Source organism: Syngnathoides biaculeatus, chromosome 19 (assembly GCF_019802595.1).
Source record: "Syngnathoides biaculeatus isolate LvHL_M chromosome 19, ASM1980259v1, whole genome shotgun sequence".
Lineage (NCBI taxonomy): Eukaryota > Metazoa > Chordata > Actinopteri > Syngnathiformes > Syngnathidae > Syngnathoides > Syngnathoides biaculeatus.
Window position 1 is genome coordinate 1,208,078 of NC_084658.1, and position 26,529 is coordinate 1,234,606.

The following is a 26,529-nucleotide window of genomic DNA, read 5'->3' on the forward strand; positions in this document are numbered from 1 at the left end:
ATCAAATAGTTAACAATACTGGACTCCACTGGGTACTTCTTCAGAGGTTGGAACACAATAAAATCATGATACATGAGTTTAAAAAACCTCATTCATGTTTAAGTTCAACTACAGTGTTCCCCCGATATTCACGGGGGTTATGTTCCTTACACCCCCGCGAATAACGAAAATCTGTGAATAATTGGTGCAATGTATGTAAGTATGATGGGACTCACCGGCCAGTGAGGAAAAATTGCCTTTCACATCTGTAAGAATAAGAAGGTTACATTGCCCTACAAGGAGCCTGTGTTGGCAGCTCATTACTGACGATGTTGTACAAATAGTAAAACAAAAGAATGACTCCTGAAGTAATTGACAGAAAACATGCAATTTAAATGCTGTTTACCTCCTCCCATCATGCTTTGCACCACTGCTGGCACTCAGAGTGCCGCAAAGCATGTTGGGAGGAGGTACATGCATTTAAACAAGTGGTGAGTCCATGGAAAGGGGGACCAATGTTACCTTTTTGCACTGTGCCTGGCCGAGCCTCATGGGTACAGGCCTGGCTACCAGGAGCTCACCTCGAGCCCCACTTCCAGGCCTGACTCCAGAGGGGGGGCCCCCAGTGACCCACGTCTTGGCAGGGGAAACGTAGATCCTTTATTTTTATTCATTATATCTTTACCATGGGTGACCCTACAAGGGGCATGGAGCATCAGACATCTTAGCTCCTAAGATCATTAGGACACACAAACCCCTGCAGCAAGATAAGGTGATGGCTCAAGTAGGAATATTCAAGCAATTTTTAAAAAAGGAAATTTTCCATTCAAAACCAACTCTGATATGTAGGATGGGTCAGCAGTTGTTGGCCAATCACAAAACAGGAGTAGAATAGCAGTAAAACATTTCGTGAGAAAATATTGTAGTAATAATAATAATAGTGATGTTTAATCAGAATTAGCTTTAATTAACATTGAGTAAGAATGGAATATTTAACAAATAACCCAAAAATTATCTAATTTGTGTAAGCAAAATATGAAAGAAGAAATATCTCCATTGGTGGCGGCACGTTGGAGCAGGTGGAGAGAATTGGCCTCACAGTTCTGAGGACCAGGGTTCAAATCCTGGCCCGACCTGTGTGGAGTTTTCTCCGGGTACTCCAGTTCCTCCCACATCCCCAAAAAACATGCATAAATTGGAGACTCTAAATTGCCCCTCGGTATGAAAATAATGGATGGATCTCCATTTGTCACTTGGCTGCTGGTGTCATACTAGAGGTCTCCATATTGTTTTGTTCTGCTGCCTATTGAGTATTTCAGGAGATAAATCTTATAGGCAACACAAAAAATGGTGAATTGTGGTGCAGCTGTTGGCTGCAACAATGTAAGTGGGAGGGACAAGAAAATGATGGAGCGCTGCTGACCTTGACTCGGGACGTTGTGAGTCAGTGAGGAGACCTCCTCTATTCCACCGACACGCCTTCCCATGAGGAAGCAGAGTCTGGGTTCTCTGAGGTGACCTTTCCTATTTCTGTGGTTGAGGTCACTGAGATGAGATTCACCCAGAGTTCCCAAAGGCTCTGGATGTTCTGAGGGTATCCTGGTTAACACACCTCTGAAACATTGCATAGACTTTGGGGACAGTACCTCTGGATTGGCAGATTGGGGTGGTGGTCCCTCTTTTTAAGAAGGGGAACCGGAGGGTGTGTTCCAACTCTGTCTCTCTGGGATTCCTATGGGAGGTGGTTCGGGAGTATGGCGAATGCCCTGATATGGGATGTTTGGGGTGCCTTTCAGCCGCATTCCATGCCTGGTTCATGCCCGCTTACACCAAGTGTGGAAGTCATTGTTGTCATTCATCCAGCCAGCACAACAAGTGCGCTAGAAGCCCTCTTGGGTGCGTCTTCCCATCGCATACCATGCCTGGTTCATGCCCGCGCACAATAAGTGTGGAAGTCATGGTTGCCCTTCATCCATCCAGCACAACCATTGCGCTGCAAGGCTGCTTGCGGGTGTCCTTCGCCCGCTTGCAGGTGTTCTCACCCGCATACCATGCCTGGTTCATGCCTGCGCACCCTAAGTGTGGAAGTCATGGTTGCCTTTCATCCAGCCAGCACAACCAGTGCGGAAGTCACGGTTGTCATTCATCCAGGCAACACAACTATTGCGCTGTAAGCCCGCTTGCGGGTGTCCTTCACCCGGATAACATGCGTTGTTTATGCCTTTGCGCCCTAAGTGTGGAAGTCATGGTTGCTTTTCATCCAGCCAGCACAACCGTTGCGCTGCAAGCCCTCTTGCGGGTGTCCTTCACCCGCATACTGTGCCTGGTTCATGTCCGTGCACCCTAAGTGTGGAAGTCATGGTTGCCTTTCTTCCATCCAGCACAACCAGTGCGCTGGGAGCCCTCTTGGGTGCGTCTTCCCATCGCATACCATGCCTGGTTCATGCCCGTGCACGCTAAGTTTGGAAGTCATGGTTGTCATTCATCCATCAAGCACAACCAGTGCGGAATTAATGGTTGTCATTCATCCAGCGAACACAACCAGTTTGGAAGTCATGGTTGCCTTTCATCCATCCAGTACAACAAGTGCGCTGGAAGCCCTCTTGGGTGCGTCTACCGATCGCATACCATGCCTGGTTCATGCCTGCGCACGCTAAGTTTGGAAGTCATGGTTGTCATTCATCCATCAAGCACAACCAGTGCGGAATTAATGGTTGTCATTCATCCAGCGAACACAACCAGTTTGGAAGTCATGGTTGCCTTTCATCCATCCAGTACAACAAGTGCGCTGGAAGCCCTCTTGGGTGCGTCTACCCATCGCATACCATGCCTGGTTCATCCCCGCGCACGCTAAGTTTGGAAGTCATGGTTGTCATTCATCCATCAAGCACAACCAGTGCGGAATTAATGGTTGTCATTCATCCAGCGAACACAACCAGTTTGGAAGTCATGGTTGCCTTTCATCCATCCAGTACAACAAGTGCGCTGGAAGCCCTCTTGGGTGCGTCTACCCATCGCATACCATGCCTGGTTCATGCCTGCGCACGCTAAGTTTTGAAGTCATGGTTGTCATTCATCCATCAAGCACAACCAGTGCGGAATTAATGGTTGTCATTCATCCAGCGAACACAACCAGTTTGGAAGTCATGGTTGCCTTTCATCCATCCAGTACAACAAGTGCGCTGGAAGCCCTCTTGGGTGCGTCTACCCATCGCATACCATGCCTGGTTCATGCCCGCGCACGCTAAGTTTGGAAGTCATGGTTGTCATTCATCCATCAAGCACAACCAGTGCGGAATTAATGGTTGTCATTCATCCAGCGAACACAACCAGTTTGGAAGTCATGGTTGCCTTTCATCATCCATCCAGTACAACAAGTGCGCTGGAAGCCCTCTTGGGTGCGTCTACCCATCGCATACCATGCCTGGTTCATGCCTGCGCACGCTAAGTTTTGAAGTCATGGTTGTCATTCATCCATCAAGCACAACCAGTGCGGAATTAATGGTTGTCATTCATCCAGCGAACACAACCAGTTTGGAAGTCATGGTTGCCTTTCATCCATCCAGTACAACAAGTGCGCTGGAAGCCCTCTTGGGTGCGTCTACCCATCGCATACCATGCCTGGTTCATGCCCGCGCACGCTAAGTTTGGAAGTCATGGTTGTCATTCATCCATCAAGCACAACCAGTGCGGAATTAATGGTTGTCATTCATCCAGCGAACACAACCAGTTTGGAAGTCATGGTTGCCTTTCATCCATCCAGTACAACAAGTGCGCTGGAAGCCCTCTTGGGTGCGTCTACCCATCGCATACCATGCCTGGTTCATCCCCGCGCACGCTAAGTTTGGAAGTCATGGTTGTCATTCACCCATCCAGTACAACCAGTGCGCTGGAAGCCCGCTTGCGGGTGTCCATCACCCGAATACCATGCCTGGTTCATGCCCGTGCACCCAAAATGTAGAAATCATGGTTGTAATTTATCCAGCCAGCACAGCGACTGTGGAACTCACGGTGGCCTTTCATCCATCCATTCCAACCATTGCGCTGCAAGCCCGCTTTCGTGTGTACTTCAGCCGCATACCATGCCTGGTTCATGCACGTGCACCCTAGGTATGGATGTCATGGTTGTCTTTCATCCAGCCAGCACAACCAGTGCGCTTTAAGCCTGCTTTCGGGTGTCCTTCAGCCGCATACCATGCCTGGTTCATGCCCGCGCACCCTAAGTGTGGAAGTCATGGTTGCCTTTCATCCAGCCAGCACAACCAGTGCGGAAGTCACGGTTGTCATTCATCCAGGCAACACAACTATTGCGTTGTAAGCCCGCTGGCGGGTGTCCTTCACCCGCATAACATGCGTTGTTCATGCCTTTGCGCCCTAAGTGTGGAAGTCATGGTTGCTTTTCATCCAGCCAGCACAACCGTTGCGCTGCAAGCCCTCTTGCGGGTGTCCTTCACCCGCATACCATCCCTGCTTCATGTCCATGCACCCTAAGTGTGGAAGTCATGGTTGCCTTTCATCCATCCAGCACAACCAGTGCGCTGGGAGCCCTCTTGGGTGCGTCTTCCCATCGCATACCATGCCTGGTTTATGCCCGCGCACGCTAAGTTTGGAAGTCATGGTTGTCATTCATCCATCCAGCACAACCAGTGCGGAATTAATGGTTGTCATTCATCCAGCCATCACAACCAGTTTGGAAGTCATGGTTGCCTTTCATCCATCCAGCACAACAAGTGCGCTGGAAGCCCTCTTGGGTGCGTCTACCCATCGCATACCATGCCTGGATCATGCCCGCGCACGCGAAGTTTGGAAATCATGGTTGTCATTCACCCATCCAGTACAACCAGTGCACCAAACATATCGTTTTGCATTGTGGCCAAAAAGTTTGATTTTGGTTTTATCTGACCAGAGCACCTTCTTCCACATGTTTGGTGTGTCTCCCAGGTGGCTTGTGGCAAACTTTAAATAAGACTTTTTTCTGGCTATCTTTGAGAAATTACTTTTTTCTTGCCACTTTTCCATTAAGGCCAGATTTGTGCAGTGTACGACAAATTAATGTCTAATAGACAGACTCTCCCACCTCAGCTGTAGATCTCTGCAGTTCATCTAGAGTGATCATGGGCCTCTTGGCTGCATCTCTGCTCAGTCTTCTCCTTGTTCGAGATGAAGGTTTAGAGGGAAGGCCGGGTCTTGGTAGATTTGCAGTGGTCTGATACTCCTTCCATTTAAATAAGTTTGCTCGCACAGTGGTCCTTGAGATGTTTAAAGCTTGGGAAATCTTTTTGTATCCAGATCCGGCTTTAAACTTCTCTACAACAGTATCTCGGACCTGTCTGGTGTGTTCTTTGGTCTTCATGAAGCTCTCTGCACTGAAAGTAAAGGGGCCGAATAATATTGCATGCCCCACTTTTCAGGTTTAGTTTAAAATATCCAATACATTTTGTTCCACTTCACGATTGTGTCCCACTTGTTGTTGATTCTTGCCCAAAAAAAAAAAAAATTGTATCGTAATGTTTGAAGCCTGAAATGTGGCGAAAGGTTGAAAACTTTTAAGTGGGCCAAAAACTTTCACAAGGCACTGTATTTTAGGTATTGTATAACTACCTGAAACTTACAAAAGCAAGTAAAAAATGAGCCACATTTACTTCCCATGGAATTTGATGGGAAACTTTTATTCTTATCAACTGTGACTGAAAGTAATTGATATTTGTCATGATCCTGCCGCTTCAGCACGAGCTGTGCGGGTGCCCGCGCGGCTGCGCTAATTGGGAGGCACACACCTGTGCCTCATGCGGGCTGATCATCCCCTGTATAGATAGGACCCGGTGACGACTGGTCCTCTGCCAGTTCGTTGAGCTTTATGTCCCGTTCCAGCACTCTCGTATCCCTGATTGAACCTGTGTGTACCGACCTCCGTCCGTTCTCTGACCAACCTTGTAAGCCTGACTCCTTGATACTTCGCCCTGCGTTGATTGTTTCCCCGTGTACCGACTCCTGCCTGTCCGCTCATCTGTTCTCTTCGCCCGACGTCACAACTACCGCTGCTGCACCGGACTGCCTGCTCGATCCCCGACCTCTGCATACAATAAACGTGCCTCTTCTTGAACTACCTTGTGTCTTCCGAGTTCCTGCATTTGGGTCCTACTCTCGTTTCCGATGGGACGTGACAATATTCAGTTGAACAGATTGACTGTTTAAGAAGTTTAGACCAAACAATCTTTACATAGCAGTCATGACTACTCTGTGGAAGAGTATGTGTTATTATGCCTCAATTAAACACAATCTGCAAGATTACAGTTAACTAAATACAGCAAGCTAACAAACATTACTCCAATGGTTCCCAAATCAATTTTTTAAGGCCTCTTACCCCCAAACACATAGTTTTACATATGAAAAAATTATCCCGACGACCTTATCAAGCCACCAAGAACAAACAAAAATCTCAACTTTATTTTTGTTGATAAAATTTTACATCTTTCATCATTTCATTTTATGTAATTTCAGTGGCTGGTGTTACCTCTATCTTCTGTGTCTCACTTAAAAATTACAAGTGTTTATGCGAACCCTGTACCCCGCCTCTGGCATAGCACAGTGCGCACCCCCCAATTTGAAAACCACTGCATTATTCTGTCACAGGTGTCAAACTCAAGGCCAGAGCCGACCTGCCACATCATTTTATGTAGCCTTCGGAAAGCAAATTGTGTATTAACTTCCATGATGCTTGCTAAAATCTGTACCAAAAGTAATTAAATATATTAAATAAATTAATAATAGCCAGCATTTTCACCAACTTGTTCAACACAATACTAATAGTTGAGAAAATACCTGGAGAATGGAGGAAAAGTGTGCAAGTTCCCATTTTTCAGAACAAAAGGATGTGCAGAGATGTGGGAACTGTAGAGGAATAAAGTTGATAGGCCACACGATGAAGTTATGGGAATGAGTATTGGTGGATACATTCAGGACAAAAGTATTTATGAGCAACAGTATAATTTCATGCCGAGAAAGCGCACCACTGATTTATTATTTCCGTTGAAGATGCTAATGGAAAAAGTACAGAGACGGTCAGAAGGAGCTACATTTTGTCTTTGTGGATCTAGAAAAAGCATATGACAGAGTACCAAGAGAGGAACTGTGGTACTGTGGCATTGTTACGTCTTGTGTGGTGTTAGAGAGGGCAGACGTCAATGGTTTGCACGTGTCCAGAATCAAAATTATTGGCCAAGGGTGTAACAACACACAAGGAATTTGTCTCCCGTAGTCGGTGCTGCCCTGGTACAACATTCAGATCAAAGGACAAACAAACAGAAGAAAAAAAGAACAGGAGGCATTCAGTTTCAGATGTGCAAGATGCAGTCTTCTTCATTTAGAACAGTTAAGACTATGTCAACGCCCACATTATGTTAAGGTTAGACAGAGTGCCCTAAACTCATTCGCAATTCCCATTATAGACCAGTGCAATGACAAATGTGCAAAGGGAGCAGTTGAAAGTGACGAGTCGTGCGATAGTCTACAGAATATAATACCAATACTGATTCACCAGCAGATATGAGGGTGTGTCCCAACAACGGCACAAGGCATTGATGAGAGTAAGTAAAATGAGACTGGTGGCGTCAATCCGTTCACCGGTTTTGATTGTCCATTGCAGTCAGAGTTTGTCCTTTTTTGTGGCACCCCCAAACCAGACTGTGATGGAGGTACACAGTACTGATTAGATGACTACTGTGTAGAACTGCCTCATCAGTTCTTGTGACAGCCCGTGCTTCCTCAGAAGCCGCAAGAAGTACATCCTTTGCTGGGCTTTTTGAGGATAGAGTTGATGTTTGTTGATGCAGTTTAAACTCTGCTTCGTAAGTGTGTCTCTTCGTTGATGCCATTTTCAGGGGTCCTTAGCCAAAACGGACACTGGCATGATATACCTGGTGCATAGTGTGCCTTTAGCATCCTCTCCCACCCCCACACTTCTCCCTGTAACGATCGCATGCTGTCCTCTCACACATGGGCTTTTCCTCTATATAAGCAGTGTCTTAGCAGGAAATACTCCCAGTCAGTGACAGATTTTGGAACTCGGCACACACATGATGCGCCCCACCTTATAAGGCACTCTGTCTATTTTGGAGAAAATTCAAGTTTTCAGTGTGCCTACATGGAAAAAGGTGATGCACTGTAGCAATCCCTAACAGAATAACCAAGATATTACTAGCTGCATTTTTATTGGCAAACACCTTTTGACGACATCTTGAAAAATAGTTCATAACAACAGTACTAACTATTCTTTACTTCGGATTTAGAAAGTAGTTTTCCATCAATCTGTTGTGCATATGTAATACTGTGAGACGATTAGTATTTATAGTTTCACAGTTGTAATGGCCCTTTGAGGGAAACCTTATCTGTGATGTGGCATTTGACAAGAGTTTGACATACCTGCGTATGGACGGTGTGTGTGTAATTCATGACTATTGTTTCAAAGAGTTTACGTATCTACAGTTAAAGCACACTTACAGTTGAAGCCATAAGTTTACATAGTCTGTGCAAAAACACATTTAATTTTTTTGTCTGTCTGAAGTAAAATTGAGTAAACCTCTCCTGTTTGAGGCCAGTCTGGATCACCACAATTATTTATTTTCTTAAAAGCAACATTAACAAACAAACAAACAACAAAGTTTACAAACAGAAAAAGTACTGTCTTTAGAGAACATGGGTAAGCCCAGATGATGAGGTCATGGCTTTGTAAGCTCCTGATAAGTTAGCTGCCAACATGTGAATGAATTGACAGCACACCTGGGCATATATTTAAAGCCACACCTCAAACACTGCTTCCTTGTTTGAAATAATCGGAAAATCAAAAGAAATCAGCCAGGAAATCAGAAAGAGAGAATCGTGCAGGTCCACATCCTCGAAGGTGCCATGTTAATCTGTTCAATTACACGCAAGTATAAACATCATGGGAATGTCCAGCCATCACACTGCTCAGGAAGGAGACGAGTCTGTGTCAAGGAGATGACACAGTGAAACATGTCTTGCACCGACATGAGCAGAAAGGCCACTCACAAAGAACATTACTCCTAAAGAAACATAAAAACCCAGATTACAGTTTGCAAAAAGATACCAAAACAAGGATCTTAACTTCTGGAGAGATGCCCTGTGGTCTGAAGAAACTAAAGTGGAGCTGTCTTCGCTTCTTCACAAAATCTTCACAAAGATCTTCAACAGGTCTCGAGAAGTACAGACGTACAAACCTGCTTCAAAAGCCATTATACAGGTCTAAAAAAAAAAAAAAAAAATTAAAAAAGCAGCAGTCTCGGTCATTACTTGATTTGTTGTACTATGACTGATTAACCACTTGGGGGCAGACTGACAAAGGTATGGACAAGAAATTCTAAAAGCACGTTTAATTAAACACTTTAAACAAGGGTTCACATCCATGTTCTAAATATACCACAGCTATAAATTTTTAATCTGACTTGCTTATGTTATTTAATTTTTTTAAACACCTGTAATGTCACATCATACAAAAAATTAAAACGAAAATATTTCATGTATGTATAATGAACTACGACTGAAGTTTGCTGCAAACAAGTCATGTAGCCCTCCGTACTATCAGTTCTCACGAAGTAGAACTCACCTCAGCCTCAAAAAGATTCATGACCCCAGTTTCAGAGGCATTCTGGTGGGTGTCTAACATGGATTAATGACTGTGAATGTGCCAGATGTTAATGTGAGTCTCAGTGCCTTTTTTGCAAACAACCTGAGTCTGCTTTATTCACAAAGGTCATCTAAAATATTTCATGTATTGCTCTACATTAACATACCATGGGACAGCACGGTGGCACAGCTGGAAAGCGTTGGGCTCACAGTTCTGAGGACCCGGGTACAATCAATGAAATGAAACACTGTACTTGTCTAAAGGTTTGCATCTGTTCTGCAGTAAGAACCAGAGAGATTTGGGTGTTAAAATCACATCTAACAACCAAGAGGGATGTTGACTATTGAATGCAGTAATTTTAATCTCGATGACTTCATATATTGTCTTTCTTGTGGTAATAAACATTTACCTTCATAGTTTTTGAAACCCAGCTCGAACAATGAGTCATGATTTCTGCCTGTCCAGGGCTGAGAGCTTGTTTGAGCGCCCACCAGATGTGAGTGCGGATCTGCAGTCAGGAGACTTTCTGGGACCTCTGCAGTACAGAACCTGGAGGAAAATGAGCACAGTTTTCAACCTGGTATAAATGCACAACCACTCACACACACACACACACACACACACACACACACACACACACACACACATACACGGCATATCCAAGAGTTTCAGTGTGAGTGTGAACATATTTTTCCCAATATTCGTAGCTGTGACGGCAGTGTAACTGGATCCAGACACAGTTTACCCCTGTCTGTGGGTTTCCCTATGCCGTACCAGTGTCCACGTTAGCAATATCCAGCCCAATCTCCCCAACAACCCGGAACGCTTCACTCGCTACAACATCGTCCTTGGCTCTGAGGCCTTTTCTTCAGGCAGACACTACTGGGAGGTGGAGGTGGGCTCCAAGACGGCGTGGGGTCTCGGCGTGGTTCGAGCTTCTGTCAACAGGAAGGATGAGATTAACCTCTGCCCCGAGGACGGTTTCTGGACTGTGGTGCTGAGGGACAACGGAGACAGACCAGCCAATATGTAGCGTGTACAGACACAGAGGAGGAGAGCTTGTTATACCCGATCAGACCTCCAAGGCGGGTGGGGGTTTACCTGGACTGCGGCCGCGGCGAGGTGGCGTTTTATGACGCCAGAGACATGAGCCAACTGTTCATCTTCTATGATGCCAAATTCAACGAGCCAGTTTACCCATATTTTAATCCCTGGCCTATTATTAAAGGATATAACTGGGAGCCACTGACAATCACTCACTGGGGATAGATTGGTAAGCACATTTAGCTACAAGTTGTTGAAATGTGTTTTCTGGGTAAATGTAATGGTGATGAAAAAAGACCGCCGTATATTCGCCAGTGGGCATTTGCAAATTCTGTGATTTTTGAGCCCGAACCTTAAATCACATTCCTTTTCTTGGGATTGGTCATAGTGTTTCTTTTAGGCCATCTGGTGGCACCTCGAGGAGCTTTGTGTCATCTATCGGATTTTACAGTATAGTATGTTTAGTATAGAAATGATTTGCAGATTTTCCTTATTCACGGCAGGGCTTGGTCCCTAACCTCACGGGTAGTGAGTTCACTGTAACATAGATAGGTTAAAAAAATACTAAAAGGATGATAGCAAAGAAATAACCTCATAGAACAAAATATATTGTATATTGTTTAGAGAACCTTGTACCAAGGAGTATGAAGAACCTCTTTGACTTTTGGGGCCACAAAATGGCCCAAACTAAATCTTTTTTGGAAGCGTCTGTATCCTGGTCATAGTGTATGTATTTGTGTGGTGCTGAACACAACCATGTTCAAAATTCATTAAGTTCTGCTTCCATGAAAGCTTGACTTGATCAACATAAAACTCAATGACACCAAAATCATAGCAGGCGCCAAGCGGCTATTTGGAGGGCAAATTCAAGGGCTCATCCTTCTCAAAAGTCCTTTGAAAAAAATCACTCAAATGAGCTCCAATGATAAGAGACCAAAATAATGGTGAATGTTGCAGCTTGGTAAGTAGAATATAGAAAAAAAAAAATCAAAAACATTGCACAAGGAACACATACATTGGTGTGAAAATGTGTTTGCACCCCTTGAAGTTTTCTTTTTTTTTTTTTTGCATGTTTTTCTCCATTAAATGTTTCTTATTATGAAAGAAATCTAAACTATATTAACAGCACAAGCAAACACAAAACACAGTTCTTAAATGTTTTTATTATTAAGGGAGGAAAAAAAATCCAAAACTACATGGACCTGCCTGTGTGGAGTTTGCAGGTTCTCCCCGTGCCTGCTTGGGTTTTCTCCGGGCACTCCGGTTTCCTCCCACATCCCAAAAACATCCAACATTAATTGGGCAAGCTAAATTGCCCCTCGGTGAGATTGTGAGTCTCTTAATGACTACAGCTCTGTTGCCTTGACATTTGTGGTCATGAAGTCCTTTGAACGCCTTGGGCTAGAGCACCTCAAGAGCGTCACAGGGCCACTGCAGTTTGCCTATCGAGCTAACAGGTCTGCGGATGATGCCATCAACATGGATCTGCACTTCATTCTTGAACACCTCGACAGCGAGGGAACCTATGTGAGGATCCTGTTCGTGGACTTCAGCTCTGCGTTTAACATCATTCCCGAACTACTCTCCTACTAACTTCTCCAGCTCAACATCTCACCTGCCATCTTACAGTTGATCTACAACTTCCTGACGGGCAGAACACAGCAGGTGAGCCTGGGGGACAGCAACTCATTCATGCGCCACCGGAACACCCCAAGGTTTGTCCTCTCCCCTCTGCTCTTCTCGCTCTACACAAACGACTGCACCACGAAGTACCCGGCTGTCAAACTCCTGAAGTTTGCAGATGACACCACAGTGATTGGCCTCATCAAAGTCGGCGACGAATCTGCGCATCGACAGGAAGTGGTGAGACTGGAGCTTTGGTGTGGCCAACACAACCTGGCGTTGAACACTCTAAAGACAGGAGAAATGATTGTGGACTTAAGTAGGCATCCTTCACCACAGCTGCTGTCAGGTTAAAAAGCCTGACTCTATTAAAAGAAGGCGAACAGACAAGGCTTGGAGTTTTACTTGCTGCAAGGGGAGCGACAGGACTTCCTGCTTCCAACCAACTCCAACTTGTGTCTCCTTGCAGCTTCTTTTTATTCAGTGAATCACATGATGAGTGTGTGTGTGAGTGTGTCTGACTGTTTGATTGTTTACATCTGTTAGATTGATTACATCAAGTTAGATTGATTACATCAACACAATGAGTTCAAAGGTACGAGCTTGGTGGTGATGTGTAACCAACTACAGTTTGAACAAAATGAGAACATATGGATGATTATTTTAACATTTCCCTCCTGTTTATCATTTTGGAAATACGAGTGGTGACATCAGAATGCTGTTGCATTTTCAGAAAGTTCATTTACACTTGAGCCTATAAAGCATCAAAAGTTTCCTTTTGGCTGCAGCCGCATATAATCAGGGTCTACTTGTTGTAGAAGGGCATAGTTCACAAAAACATTTGACCTTGCTCGAACCATCTTCAGCTCTGCTGGTGACAGTGCAGAGTCCTTGTCCATTTAAAGTCAGGCCATTGTCCTGCACTCCATCGCTCCAAACAACAGTCTTTACATCTTCATCACCATGCAAGTCAGGTTGCACACCCTCTCCAGGTCTTGGCTGAGTTGCTTGAATTGCTGCAGTCATCTCAGCAACACCTCGTGTTCACGTCTGGCCAAGGTGTCCTCCTTGTCCTACTTAGGCATGAGCAGCAGCTGGTTGAAGTTATCTTTGTGCTTCAGCTTCTAGTACTGGTACAGGAAGTCAACTGTCTTGGGTGTCATCTTGAGGTGACGGCCCGCTTTCTCGGTGTCCTCAAACTGGTAGAAAACCTCCTCCATCTCTTGCAATTTCATCTTACGGACATTGCCACGCTTTTCCTGCGGGTCACATTTACAAACAAGACACAAGGATGACGAGGCGAAAGGGATGAAGCCGAGGGCAGCCATGTCCTCTTTATTGTCCCTTCCAACCTTTCCTATCAATTTGCCCTTCTTGCTCCCGACGCTTTCCTCGTTTTCAACTTCAGTGGTGGAGTCCCACTCCACAAAGTCACTGCCTTTAAGGCCCGAGTGCTTAGGCCAGTAGAACTTGAACTTGACTTTGTCGTTCGGATTGATAATGGTCATCTCCAGGCCGGAGTGGAGGCTGTTGCTGCGAGTGTGCGACACGTTGGTGACGTGCTCCATCTTCTCCAGGTTCCCATTGCTCATCTTTGGGATCCACAAGGCACAGCTGACATGGACCCACTTGGTTCCGCTGCGGGTGGGCTTCATAGCATCGCCCGTTTTCGGGCACAACTGGCACTTTGGCAGGATACCTGGTGGACGCAGATATTGCACTTGTTGCAAAACACCATCTCGTTGTCGTCCTCTCCGTTGGGTTACTGGCACGTCGCACACCACATTCTCGTTGTATTCGATACCAAGGCCCTACTGTGTCTCGGTAGTGTGTGTCATGTTGTTGTGACAACGGTGCTCAGCACTCTATGGCGAATTCATCCCGTGGCAGAAGGGCCAACTTTGCAAACTCCTCGTTGATGACCACCTGCCAGGTGACGTCTTCCTCATTCAGGTTGTAGTGACACATGCCCTCCGCCAAAGTCCTGATGTCCACATAACTGAGGACCAGGGTGGCAGATGTGCGGATCAGCTTCTTGGGCCTGATGAACATGACTTACTTTACTAAATGTAGTTTTCCTTAATCAAGACTTCACTGTCCCATTGCTTCGTTCCACTAATTCTGCACAATGATTTTTTTTAAAGTTATTTCTGGATTTGCAGTTACTTTACTGATTTTTTTCCCATTAACAAAATGTGGCATATTGTTGCCATACAATTTTTCTGGGATGCCATGAGAAGCAATAATATATTTACACAAGAACTTTGCCACAGTAATAGCATCAGCACTTGTACATGGAAAAATCTCCACCCATTTAGATAAGGGCCAGATCAATACTAAACATTTGTAATGCTGTTTAACTCAATAAAATTAATGTGTAAAAACTGGAAAGGCTGACTACCTTGGGGAAACTGCCCTCTCTTAGGTCTGCAGTTTCCTTGAGTATTGTGTTTGTAGCAATTAAGACATGATCTATTTATTATCTATTTTTTTTTAGTAAGAATTGAATCCAAAGGTGCGAAAATGTCTGTATAATATCTACCATTACCATCCCTCCTGTTGAGACATGGCAAGGCCCGTGACTCAAAATTGTCAGTGTTTTAAACAGATTTTTTTTTATTTTTTTGGTAATACAGGTTTTCCCCTGATTATGTATATCAGTGGTCTCAAAAGTCCATTCACATCAGGGCCGCTGAAGGCACATTCTGGCTGAGGCTGGGACGCAGCCTCAGCGCATGTGCACACAATTTGTCATAACATGTCATTATTCAAGCCGCTTATCCTCACAAGAGTTGCAGGAAAGCTGGCGCCTATCCCAGCTAACTTCGGGCGAAAGGCGGACTACACCCTGAATTTGTCGCCAGTCACAGGGCAGTTATCGACACCATCACTGAGCGGGAATCGATCCCACACTGCCCACACCAAAGGCAGATGTGTGTACCACTACCCCCTCAGTAATTCTAGTTGCACACAATTTAAAAGTCTTTTTTTTTTTCATTTTTAAACACAAAATAAGATAAGCAAGAAAGCTGGTGTAAACAGGTTGTGCACAAAACTAATAAAACCCTCCATGGCGCAATCACTAACTTTCACTCAATGAAAAATGTTTCTCAGCTTGCATCAGGACTTGTCACTGTCATACCCCGAAAGCCACAACCCCATCGTGATTGGTTGGTTCACCAGCTCTGCACACATCACCGTAAAGTGCCATTCATATAAAACTTCAGGGCCACACCATCATTTGACTTTCATAGTAAGTAAGTTGGGGGCTGCAAAACATCATCTTGGGAGCCACAAATGGCCCGCGGACCGGCAGTTTGAGACCACTAATGTATATTACCTTCTAATTCAGTTTTTTCTGTAAATCATCACTGAGTTTCACTTTGAGGAGCATGTTTTGCACATCTTTTAGAACTGTTAAATCAATAGGAGGGTTGGGGGCTTGTGATTGTGTCACTATGTGTGTGCCACATCTTGCTGTTGCTGCCTCCTTGGCGCTTTTATCAGCGAATGTATTTCCCAGGGTGACACCATTTTTTTTTCTTTTTAATTTTTTTCAAGATTTTCTTACAGCTCTCTTTCTGCCTCACTTTCTTTAGCCTGTTTTAAACTGTTGTAGCTGGTTTTAATATAGCCACTGCTTGCATTACTTCAGCTGACTCTCCTGCCTTTCTCTTTCTTGCCTATGCTAACCAACCTTTCGCCATCCCAAGATGTAAATCATAATCTTGGCTTTTCCTTACTTCCCGGTAACACTTGCCATCAATCTTTCTACCAACCTGCTGCATCCTTCAACTGTTAACTTGCCATTTAAGCCATGCTATTTTTCTCTCTTTTTTTCCATTTCTTTAAGAAACATCATGCTGCCTGGTAAACATTATTTCATAAAGTTTACATCCCCTCGAGAGCAGACTTACTATTCGCGTTCACCATTATGCTTTTCTACATTTGTCCCTGCGAGACTACTTGTCCTTTTTAGGACCTAAGTCCTAATCCACTACCTTGTGTACTTCACCGGAACACAGACTTCTGTACGTAATGGCATTCACTCACTCACACATTTATGGATCCTAATAAATAACCTCTTTAAAGGTGGAGTAACCTTAAAACCTCCTTCTGGGGGAGTAGCCTTCAACCTCCTTCTGGCGGAGTAGCCTTCAACCTCCTTCTGGTGGAGTAGCCTTCACTTACCGGTTCACGTGTTGTCTGGACGCCAGTTGTTCGTGATCCCGTCAACCTTCGTCCACCGAGGGGAGATTGGACTCTGGCACCGGCCTGGCCACGAATTCACGTCCCACCAGGGCTTTTCTTCAGGAACAGCTAAATGCTCCTGACTGTCGACAGACTTCGGTGTGTCTTCTCCCTCCTCGATGGGCGGTGGTGTGTTGGGATCCGGCTCGAAGGACCAAATGTCAGGTTAAAAAGCCTGACTCTATTAAAAGAAGGCCAACAGACAAGGCTTCAAGTTTTACTTGCTGCAAGGGGAGCGACAGGACTTCCCTGCTTCCAACCAACTCCAATTTGTGTCTCCTTGCAGCTTCTTTTTATTCAGTGAATCACATGATGAGTGTGTGTGTGAGTGTGTCTGACTTGATTGTTTACATCTGTTAGATTGATTACATCAAGTTAGATTGATTACATCAACACAGTGAGTTCAAAGGGACAAGCTTGGTGGTGATGTGTAACCAACTACAGTTTGAACAAAATGAGAACATATGAATGATTATTTTACCAGCTGCCCCTGACGCTGTTCAACTGTCTTGTCAATCGTCGAGACCTTCAAGTTCTTGGGAATTACAGTATCACAGGACCTGAAGTGTGCAAAGAACATTCAAGACCACTGAACGGATTGTCGGCACCACGCTACCCACCCTTGACGTCTTTCACGCCACTCAAACTAGGTCCAGACCGGGCAGGATCCTTTCGGACCAACCGTATCCTGGCCACCAGTTCTTCCAGCTCCTTCTGTTGGGTAGGGCGCTACCGAGCAATCCAAATCAAAACTAGCAGGAATTCAAACAGTTTTCCCCTCTTGCAATTAAGTCATTAACTTCTTGATCAATTCCACCTTCGTTGGGACACACCCTCACATCCTGGTGGTCCAGTCAGTATTAGTAATATAGAGCTAATGTCCCTATGTCATCAAATCAAATCACTGGCCGGAAGTGTCGGTCAAACAAACCATTCTTCAATGCTAAGTCGGTTGGAGATGATGTGAAAATACGTCTTATAGCACGACGCCCAGAGTTTTGTCTGATACCGTGAAACATTTATAAGTTGATAAGAATTCAAAGGTACGTAGAAAAATGAAACTTGGCATAGAGGACCCATATTTAATGCCGAAGTCGATGTTTTCGACGATAAGAAATTGGACTATTAACCAGCTTCTGCTTGTCTTGGACAACTTGATCTACACATGTATCTGGTGAGTAAATCGTCGAGATTTACACGGAAGAGTTTGAAAGCTTAGAAAAGTCTGGACGCATACAAATACTTCGTTGCTGTATCTGTTCTCAATCGAGAATAAATCCCACATAGTGAAGAAACTACTCAGATTTTTTTCAATACAAATACAAATATTTAAATAAATGACCCCTGGTTTTACACAAACTCGCATTCATTAACTATGATTTGGACACAAAGCGTGTTGTGGCCACAAATTAAACTTTGGTAAACTTCTCTGTTTTTTTAAATATGCATTGTTCTCAAATGAGTCCAATGTCTATTTAAAAAAATGAAAATAAACCGCTGGGATAGGCTTCAGCCCCCTTACAGGGAAGAGTGTTGCGGCCACATGTTGAACTTCGGTAAACCTCTGTGTGACTGATTAATTATTGATTATTTCTTTTTTTAAACACGCTATGGGCTCATTTGAGAACAATGGATAAAATGCATTGTGTAGAAATGCATAGAATAAAAAAAAAAAGTCTGTCGGGGAGAGGTTTACCGAAGATTAACGTGTGGCTGCAACACGCTTCGTGTACATTGGAGACGACTCCCTGTCGGGTTTTTTTGTTTTTTAAAAAGTATTGTTCTCAATTGAGCCAACTTGGCATTATAAGTACTTCTTGGGAATTTGAGATTGAGAAGAAGAATTTCTAACTGAAGTTAAGTGATCGCCACACAGGCATGTGTATTTGGTTAGGCACCATCCATCACGTTTAATTGCCGAAATCCATCTATCTTTTCTCATCCTTTCAGATGGTATTCCATCGGATGATCTCTTTGAATATCTGTCTCGTCTGTTGTAACAACCAACAGCACAACAAGTCTCCAGCATTGTGTATATTCTGCTCTGGTTCAATGTCCCCCACACTGTCAAGCAGCTCTTTTTAACCGGCAATATGGTGCCATGAAAATGGTGACATTATGTGCACGAGCTCTATATACTGTAAAGCAGTGGTCCCCAAACTCCGACCCGCAGGCCAAATCTGGCCCGCCTCCACATTTAGTCAGGGCCCCCTGAATAATACCAGAGAGAATTTTGATTTCTTTTTCATCTATGTGTATTTGCATTGATAATATATGTTGGCTTTTGCAAAAAATGTTCCTTAGTTCTGAACTATTTTCATTATTGAATATTAGTTACTATTTTATGAACATATAATGTGATATTTGTTCCACCCGTCTGCACTCTGCACAAAATGTTCCTCTATTTTTCTTTTGGCCAGTTGATGTGCAAATTGTAGCCTCTTCTGCATATGCCTTTTTTTTTTAACAGAAGGACTTTGCGGGTGGATTCTTATAAATAGATGAGCTCCACAGAGATGTCTTCTCACTGTCACAGTACTTACAGGTAACTCCAGACTGTCTTTGATTTGGAGCTGATCATTGGCTGAGTCTTTGCCATTGTGATTATTCTGTGATCCATTTTGATGGTTGTCTTCCTTTTTTTTTCTTGCCACGTGTCTCTGTTTTTGCTCTCCATTTTAAGGCATTAGAGATTTCTCCTCTCCAAACAAACTTTTAATCAAAGTATGCTCTTCTTCTGAACAATGTTTTGAATGACCCGTTTTCCTCAGACTTTCAAGAAGAAATGCATGTTAAACAGATGCTGGCTTCAGCCTTAAATTGGGACCACCTGATTCATACCTGTTTTTCATCGAATTGATGACCTCACTGATTGAATACTCCCACACTGCTATGTTTTTTAACACAATCCTTTTCAACAAACTGGTCAATTTCACAGCCTGAAGTGTGTGTATATCATGAATGCCGGGTCTTGACGGTTTTCTCTACTGCACCTACTGGTAACTATAAAACAATAAAAAATATACTGAAAACGTGGATTAGTCCGGTTAGTCACATTGGGCTGCTCTTATTTTGAACACGACTGTACGTATTTGTCAATAGATTTGCTTGTCAAATCATCTTTTTTTGTCCAAGGTATCATGCCTGCTAGGTATACAAAAAAATAGTCCTAAACATGCTGTTTAAAGAGTCAGTGATTGGATTGGGTTCTGAATCAGAAATATTTGACACTGAGAACCAACACTATATAGTCCAGTTGGAGGCATTGTCCATCCACCTGAAAATCTAATTTAACACAACACACACCTTGTTCCTAACGTTAAAAACAAAGGTACTTCAAATATGAAAACATACTCTTGTGGACCATAACATTGATTCTGATATGAATCATTTTTAACCCACTTCTGGATAAGTGTCAGGTCCAGTTAACCATGCATCTAAGGCAGTGATTCTCAATTAATGGGGAGCGACCCCATAGGGGCGACCCTTACGATGCGAGGGGTGGCGTGTGAGAACCCGAGGAACATGATTAACAACATGAATAAATGTATTCTTTATTGTAAGTCAATAACTCATTTTTAATTTCTTCAATGTTTATAAAGATTAGATCAAATTGTCCTTAATCATATTTTGTTTTCTAGAAGTGTACTCGCAAGGTCCTGAAAGAGGGGGTCGCAATTTTTTTTCTTCTTCTCCGTCATAACAGGAAACTATTGAGAAGCACTGATCTTAGGGTTGAAAAATTCTAAGTTCAAATAACTTTGTCAGATGTTATACATGCATGACATACAACATACCTGAAACAGCATTCCTCTCAGACCTGCGGTGCTGTAATAGACTAAAGAGTTAAAAATAAATGAATAAAATATTTAAAAAGTGTTATTTTGAAAATATGTACATTGTGCCTTAGTACCAGGGGTGGGCAACCAGTCAGAGAAGAAGAGCCACATTACACATCAAAGAGCCATATCATCCATCCATTTTTCTTATCATCATGAGCTCGCGGGAGTGCCGGAGCCCAATCCCAGCTGTCAACAGGCAGAAGGCAGGGGACATCGTGAACTCGTTGCCAGCCAGCCATAGGGCACACGGAGACAGACAACAGTTGTACTCACATTCACACCTCGGGGCAATTTAGAGTGTCCAATTAATGCATGTTTTTTAGGATGTGGGAGGAAACCAGATTGCCAGGAGAAAACCCACGAAGGCATGGGAAGAACATGGAAACTCGACACAGGCGGAGCCGGGATTTGAACCCCGGTCGTCAGAATTTAAGCCCAATGTGGTACAAGTCGCTCTGCTCAGACAGATTTTTTTGTCACACACCAACATGATAACAAGAAAAAATCTACTCCTACAGAGTACAAAGACCACAGACCAGTAATTTAAAAATAATTAAATTGTCCTCTTTCTCACACAGACAAACTACCAGTTCAACCAGGGCTTGTCTTGTAGTTCACAACTCTCATTTAATGCAACACTGAAATAACTGACATGATTGGAGGTCTGAGTGCAGCAGTGAATCATGCAGTAGCCATGCTAATGTCCAATGTTCAACAATGCGGCGGGACAGTTGAAGGTCTGAGACCATTTGTTTAAGATTTCATCACTAGGGCATTTTTTAAAAATAAAATACCCTTCAATCAATAGCTTTTTGGCCTTTCCAAAATTGCAAGCCACTTGATATGATGGAAGCGTTTGTCTCTGGATGCTTCATTTAAAAAATAAATACATAAAAAAACTGCACCTGCTTTTCTCTATTATTATTCAAAGTGATTAACTTGTGACTGCGAAGTTCAGTCCCTTTTGTCTTTTCAATTTCCACAGGAAGTAGAGCTGCTGTTCAGCCTTTTTGGCCAATGCTGTAGAATTCGTGGTCCAGGACCAGTTTTTGGAGACGTCTGAACCCAGGAATTTGGCGCTGCTTACTTTCAGTGTAGCCATTGAGCACAAAAAGTTTGTACATTCTCATGCAGATGTCATTTTGACCTCCAAATGTGATGTTGATGAGACATTTAATATGTACATATTTGGGGCCACAAATTGAGAATTTAGAGCCTTCAGCTGACCTTGGGAAAATGTATGAAAAGCAATGAGCAGTTAACCAAACCATTTGTATACTACAGATAAATATAGAAATAAATCTGACACTGACTTGAACTTTGATATGAGTTCCCTTCGAGGTATTGTCATATTAACATTGGTCAGACAAATCTTTTGGTCATTTTGCTTTGTACAGCAATAGATATACTGCATAAAATCTTGAATAATATTCAGAAAATTTGACGATACCCAAAAATGATTTTAAAGTATCCCAAAAAAATTCTGAATGTATTTTTTTTTACTTGATCAGTGTTCTTATTAGAATCCTCGTATTTTTTTATTAATTCAAATGAAAAGTCATTTTGTCAGGTCGTATCCCATTGCTTTTAACTACTTTGGCCATTGTATTGTTTCATTTTCGATAGTCTAGTATAGTCTTCTTTTCCTTTTGGCTTGTCCAATTAGCGTGACATCTTTTTCCATCTAAGCCTATCTCCTGCATCTTCCAATCTAACACCAAGTGCCCTCATTTCTTCCTTCACAACATCCATCAATCTTTACTTTGGTCTTCTTCTCGCTCTTTTGCTTGGCAGCTCCATCCTCAGCACCCTTCTAACAATATACTCACTCTATCGCCTCTGGACATGTCAAAACTATCGACGTCTGCTCTCTCGAAACATGTCTCCAAAGGATCCAACTTTGGCTATCCCTCCAATGAGCTCATTTCTAATCCTATCCAATCTGGTCACTCCTAGCGAGAACCTCAACATCTTCATTTCTGCCACCTCCAGCTCTGCTTCCTGTTGTCTCTTCAGTGCCACCGTCTCCGTACATCATGGCCGGCCTCACCACTGTTTTATAAACTTTGCCCTTCATTCTAGCTGACACTCTTCTGTCACATAACAGACCACAAATCTTTCACCAGCTGTTCCAACAACCTGCTTGGACCCACTTCTTCACTTTCCCGTCCTTCATTGTGTGGCTCATCAACGTTATTCCTCTACAGTGTTGAACATCGCCTTTGTTCTTAAAAACGGGAAGTAGCACACTTTTCCCCCATTATTCAGACATCTTTTAACCCGCTAGGATTCTGTTGAATAAGTTGGTCAAAAACTCCACAGCCACCTCTCCAAATTTCTTCCATACCTCCACAGGTACATCACCAGGACCAACTGCCATTACATTTTTCATCCTCTTTAGTGCCTTCTGTGGAAGCATCATGTACTGTCCACCTGGTGGGAGCGGTCCCAGGGTCCGCTCGATTGTCCGGACTGTGAGAGACCTAATACATGGTATACAACAACATCCGCATAGCACCATGATAGCCGCAAACACAGCAATAGAAACTAGCACAGAGCCGATCAAACCTTTGTAGCTTCCAAACATACTCAGCCATTCAGTGTCCAATTAAAAAGACTCCCCCATGTGCTCACCTGTGTCGGTTGATTACATTTTAAACTCATCATGGTTTGCTGTGTCAGCTCAGCACCACCACCTTGCCGTGCCTCATACCACACCGTTCCATTGCTGTCCACAGTCACTCCTTCACTTTTTTCATCCTGAATAACAGATTCGAGCGCCAGCATGGTCCACATAAAGCATATTGATGTGAGGCAAAGCAATAAAATCGTAATCGTAAAAGAACTCGGACATTCGCGTCCTAATTGTTTTTCAGACACAGACATTGTTGACATTGTTAATTGTTTTTCAGGCACAGACATTGTTGACATTGTTGACATCTTTGATTTAGACTCAATTCTGATCATCTTCACCTTCCCTCTGTTGACCTGCCCGTCCGGGCAGTCAACTTTCACGCTCACCATTGTCAGGTACAAAGTCAGGTGCCGGTCTCAACTGCGAGTAATGATACCACTTATGACCCTTGGTGTCCAATTGAACGGCGTGTGAGGTTCTAGCCAGATCCCTAAATGGTCCTTTCCAGCGAGGGTCAGTCCACTTCCTGGACAGCACTCGGAGGTAGACGGATGGAGTAATGTCGGGATCCCGTGGTGTTGACGAAGTGTCGACAGCTGCCTTTTCCGTGACCTGTGGAGACACACTGGAAACAAGTGGATGAAGATACTTCCAGTACGCAGCATGTGTTAAATCCAGAGTCGGCAATTCAGCCGGCGGAACCAAGGTGGAGCTAGGACCTGGCATTAGGCGACCTGTTAACAGTTCGAACGGTGCGAACCCAGTAATTTTGTGAACAGTTTGGCGGACCACCGACAGAGCCAGGGGCAAAGCTTGTAGCCACGACATCTTTGTCTGGGCCATGATTTTAGCCAATTTTTCCTTTAGATCCCTGTTAACCCTCTCTACTTTGCCTTGGCTCTGAGGGTGGTACACACACCCAAAAGGAGAGAGATTTTCCACCTTCGCCAGCACCCTGTTGTTAAAATGTGTACCATTGTCAAACCTGATCAAAGCAGGCAAACCATGAGTCGGAATGTAATGGATTACCAAGGCTTTAATTACTGACGTGGCATCTTCCTTTGCACACGGATATGGCTCTGGCCAACGTGAATAAGAATCCACGATGACCAAGAGGAACCGCTTCCCATTGACCCTGTCAATCATGTCCGTAAAGTCAAGTACAATTTCCGCTCCAGGCCATGCCACCGGAGAGAATCCCCCGGCTTGGGTTTTAAAGTTGGCCTCGCATTAAATGTTTGACATAGGTTACAGGCCGCCACAAACTACCAGACCACCTCCTGCAACCTTGGGTGCCACCACTGACGAAGTTTTGGAAGCATTGCCTGAGGCCCCACGTGTGCCACCGTATGGGCCTCTGACAACACCGAGGTCATGAGTTGTCCCTCAGGTAACACAGGTTGGCCCTTGGGACCCACCCAAAGACCGTCCGATCGCCTGACCGCCCCTGAGGCGACCCACATTGATTTCTGTTCCGGCGATGACTCCCCCTGCGCCTTCACGATGTCATCCGGCACGATTTTTGGCGCCATCGGCAGCCCTGGGGGTTCCCCATTCCAAACATTAGCCGAGGTCGCCAGCATCATTTCGCCCTGGGGCGTGTAGCCCGCCACTTCTTTTGCAAGGGCATCCGCCCTCTCATTACCTTTCGCCACCATTGGTGTTGGCCTTCGAATGTCCCGGGACTTTTACAATGGCCAATTCGTGAGGACCCTTAATTGCTTCATACAACCGCTCCATGAGAGCCTTATGGGCAATTTCTTTGCCCTTCGCTGTCAACCAGCCATTATGCAGCCACCCTTTAAGATCAATCAGCGCCGCTGAGGCTGCAAATGCCGAATCTGTATACACAGTCAATTGTTGTCCGGGGCATTGCTCCAAAGCCAACACCAGAGCCAACACCTCCGCCGCCTGAGCGGAGGGTTTTATTGTCAACTTCTGAACCGTTACTGGGAGGAAAAATGATCCTTTCCACTCCACCACTGCTGCTGCCGCATGCAGTGTGCCATCCTTTACACGCCAACAGCACCCATCCGTGAACATAACCCGTCCACCATCCAATGGTTCCGCATACAGGTCCTCACGGACCTTTTGATCCCTCTGTACCTTCCGAGCACACTCATGTGCTCCCTCCAGGAGGTGGTTGGCCATGTTCACACCGTCATGCACGTATGTCACATTCGGTGCCGTCAAAGTCTTCATCATCCGTGTTTGGCGTATGGGTGTCAACGTAAAAGCTGCCGATGCCACAAATGCCGATACCGCGTGGTCCGTCAATACCTGGACTGGAGATCCCATAACCATGTGTGCCGTTTTCTGCAAGACTTTGGCCAGGCCCGCAACGGACCTGACGCAGTCTGCCTGCTTCTGTTCAATCACGTCTAATGGCACACTACAATACATCAACACTGCCCTATGTGGCCCATGTCATTGATACAGTGCTGCGTTCACTGTTTTATCGCTGATGGCTACATTTAGATGGAAGACCTTGCTGTAATCTGGTGTGGCCAGGGCTGCTGCAAATGCCAATTCCTGAATTAATTGTACAAACAATGCATCATCCTCCGGGGTCCACTGCAGGGTGGCTTTCAAATTCCGGACCCCCTGTTGTTTAACCAGAGCCCGCAGGCCTGCTGTTTTATCCACATAACATGGGATGTAGGCTCTGCTATAGCCACACAGCCCCAAAAATGACAGCATGTCCTGCACTGTTTCCGGATGTGGGTGCCGCAATATGGAACTGCGGTGATCTGGGGACATGGCCGAACCGGCTGGTGTGATTACGCGTCCCAAGAAAACCACAGACCTACGACAACACTGCAACTTTTTCCTTGACACCTTAAAGCCCAGGTCAGCGAGATTGACCAGCACTGCTCGTGTGGCTTCAATGCACTGTTGAGATGTCTCAGCTGCAATGAGGAGATCATCCACATAATGCAGGAGCACTGAGCCTTGGGGCAACTCACATGAGGACAGCAAGTCCTTCAGGACCTGATTGAAAATTCCCAGTGAGTTTTTGAACCCTTGTGGAAGTCTTTTGTACTGCAATTTCACTCCCTTATAGGTAAATGCGAACACGTGTCGTATTGATTCTGCCAGTGGTAAGCAGAAATACGCATTTGCCAAGTCAATCACTGTGTACCACTGTTTTTGTGGGTCCAAGGATGATAGGATGCAGTGGGGATTGGGAACTGGCAGAACAGGAGTTACGATGATGTCATTGACAGGCCTCAAATCATGGGCCATCCTCCACGTCACCCCATCCGCCTTTTAACTGGCCGAAGGGGTGTGTTCCACGAGGAAGCTGATGTTTCCAACACCCCCGCATCCCACAATCCGGCCACTGTGTTTTCCATACCTTTATCTGCTTCCTGAGGCCATCGATATTGAGGACGACGGACCGGGATGGAACAATCAACCTCCAAATGGATCGGATGAACTGTATGACACAAACCAACATCAAATGGACCCTGCGACAACAGGGCCTGCGGCATTTGATCCAACATAGCCTG

At 44.6% G+C, this 26,529-nt stretch overlaps 2 pseudogenes; one reads left to right on the plus strand and one right to left on the minus strand.

Moving 5' to 3' along the window:
- The first annotated feature begins 10,061 nt into the window (after positions 1-10,061).
- LOC133492926 (zinc-binding protein A33-like) lies at positions 10,062-10,891 on the plus strand (annotated as a pseudogene).
- Positions 10,892-13,413: 2,522 nt separating this feature from the next.
- Positions 13,414-14,341, minus strand: LOC133492924 (protein Jade-1-like; annotated as a pseudogene).
- Positions 14,342-26,529: the final 12,188 nt, after the last annotated feature.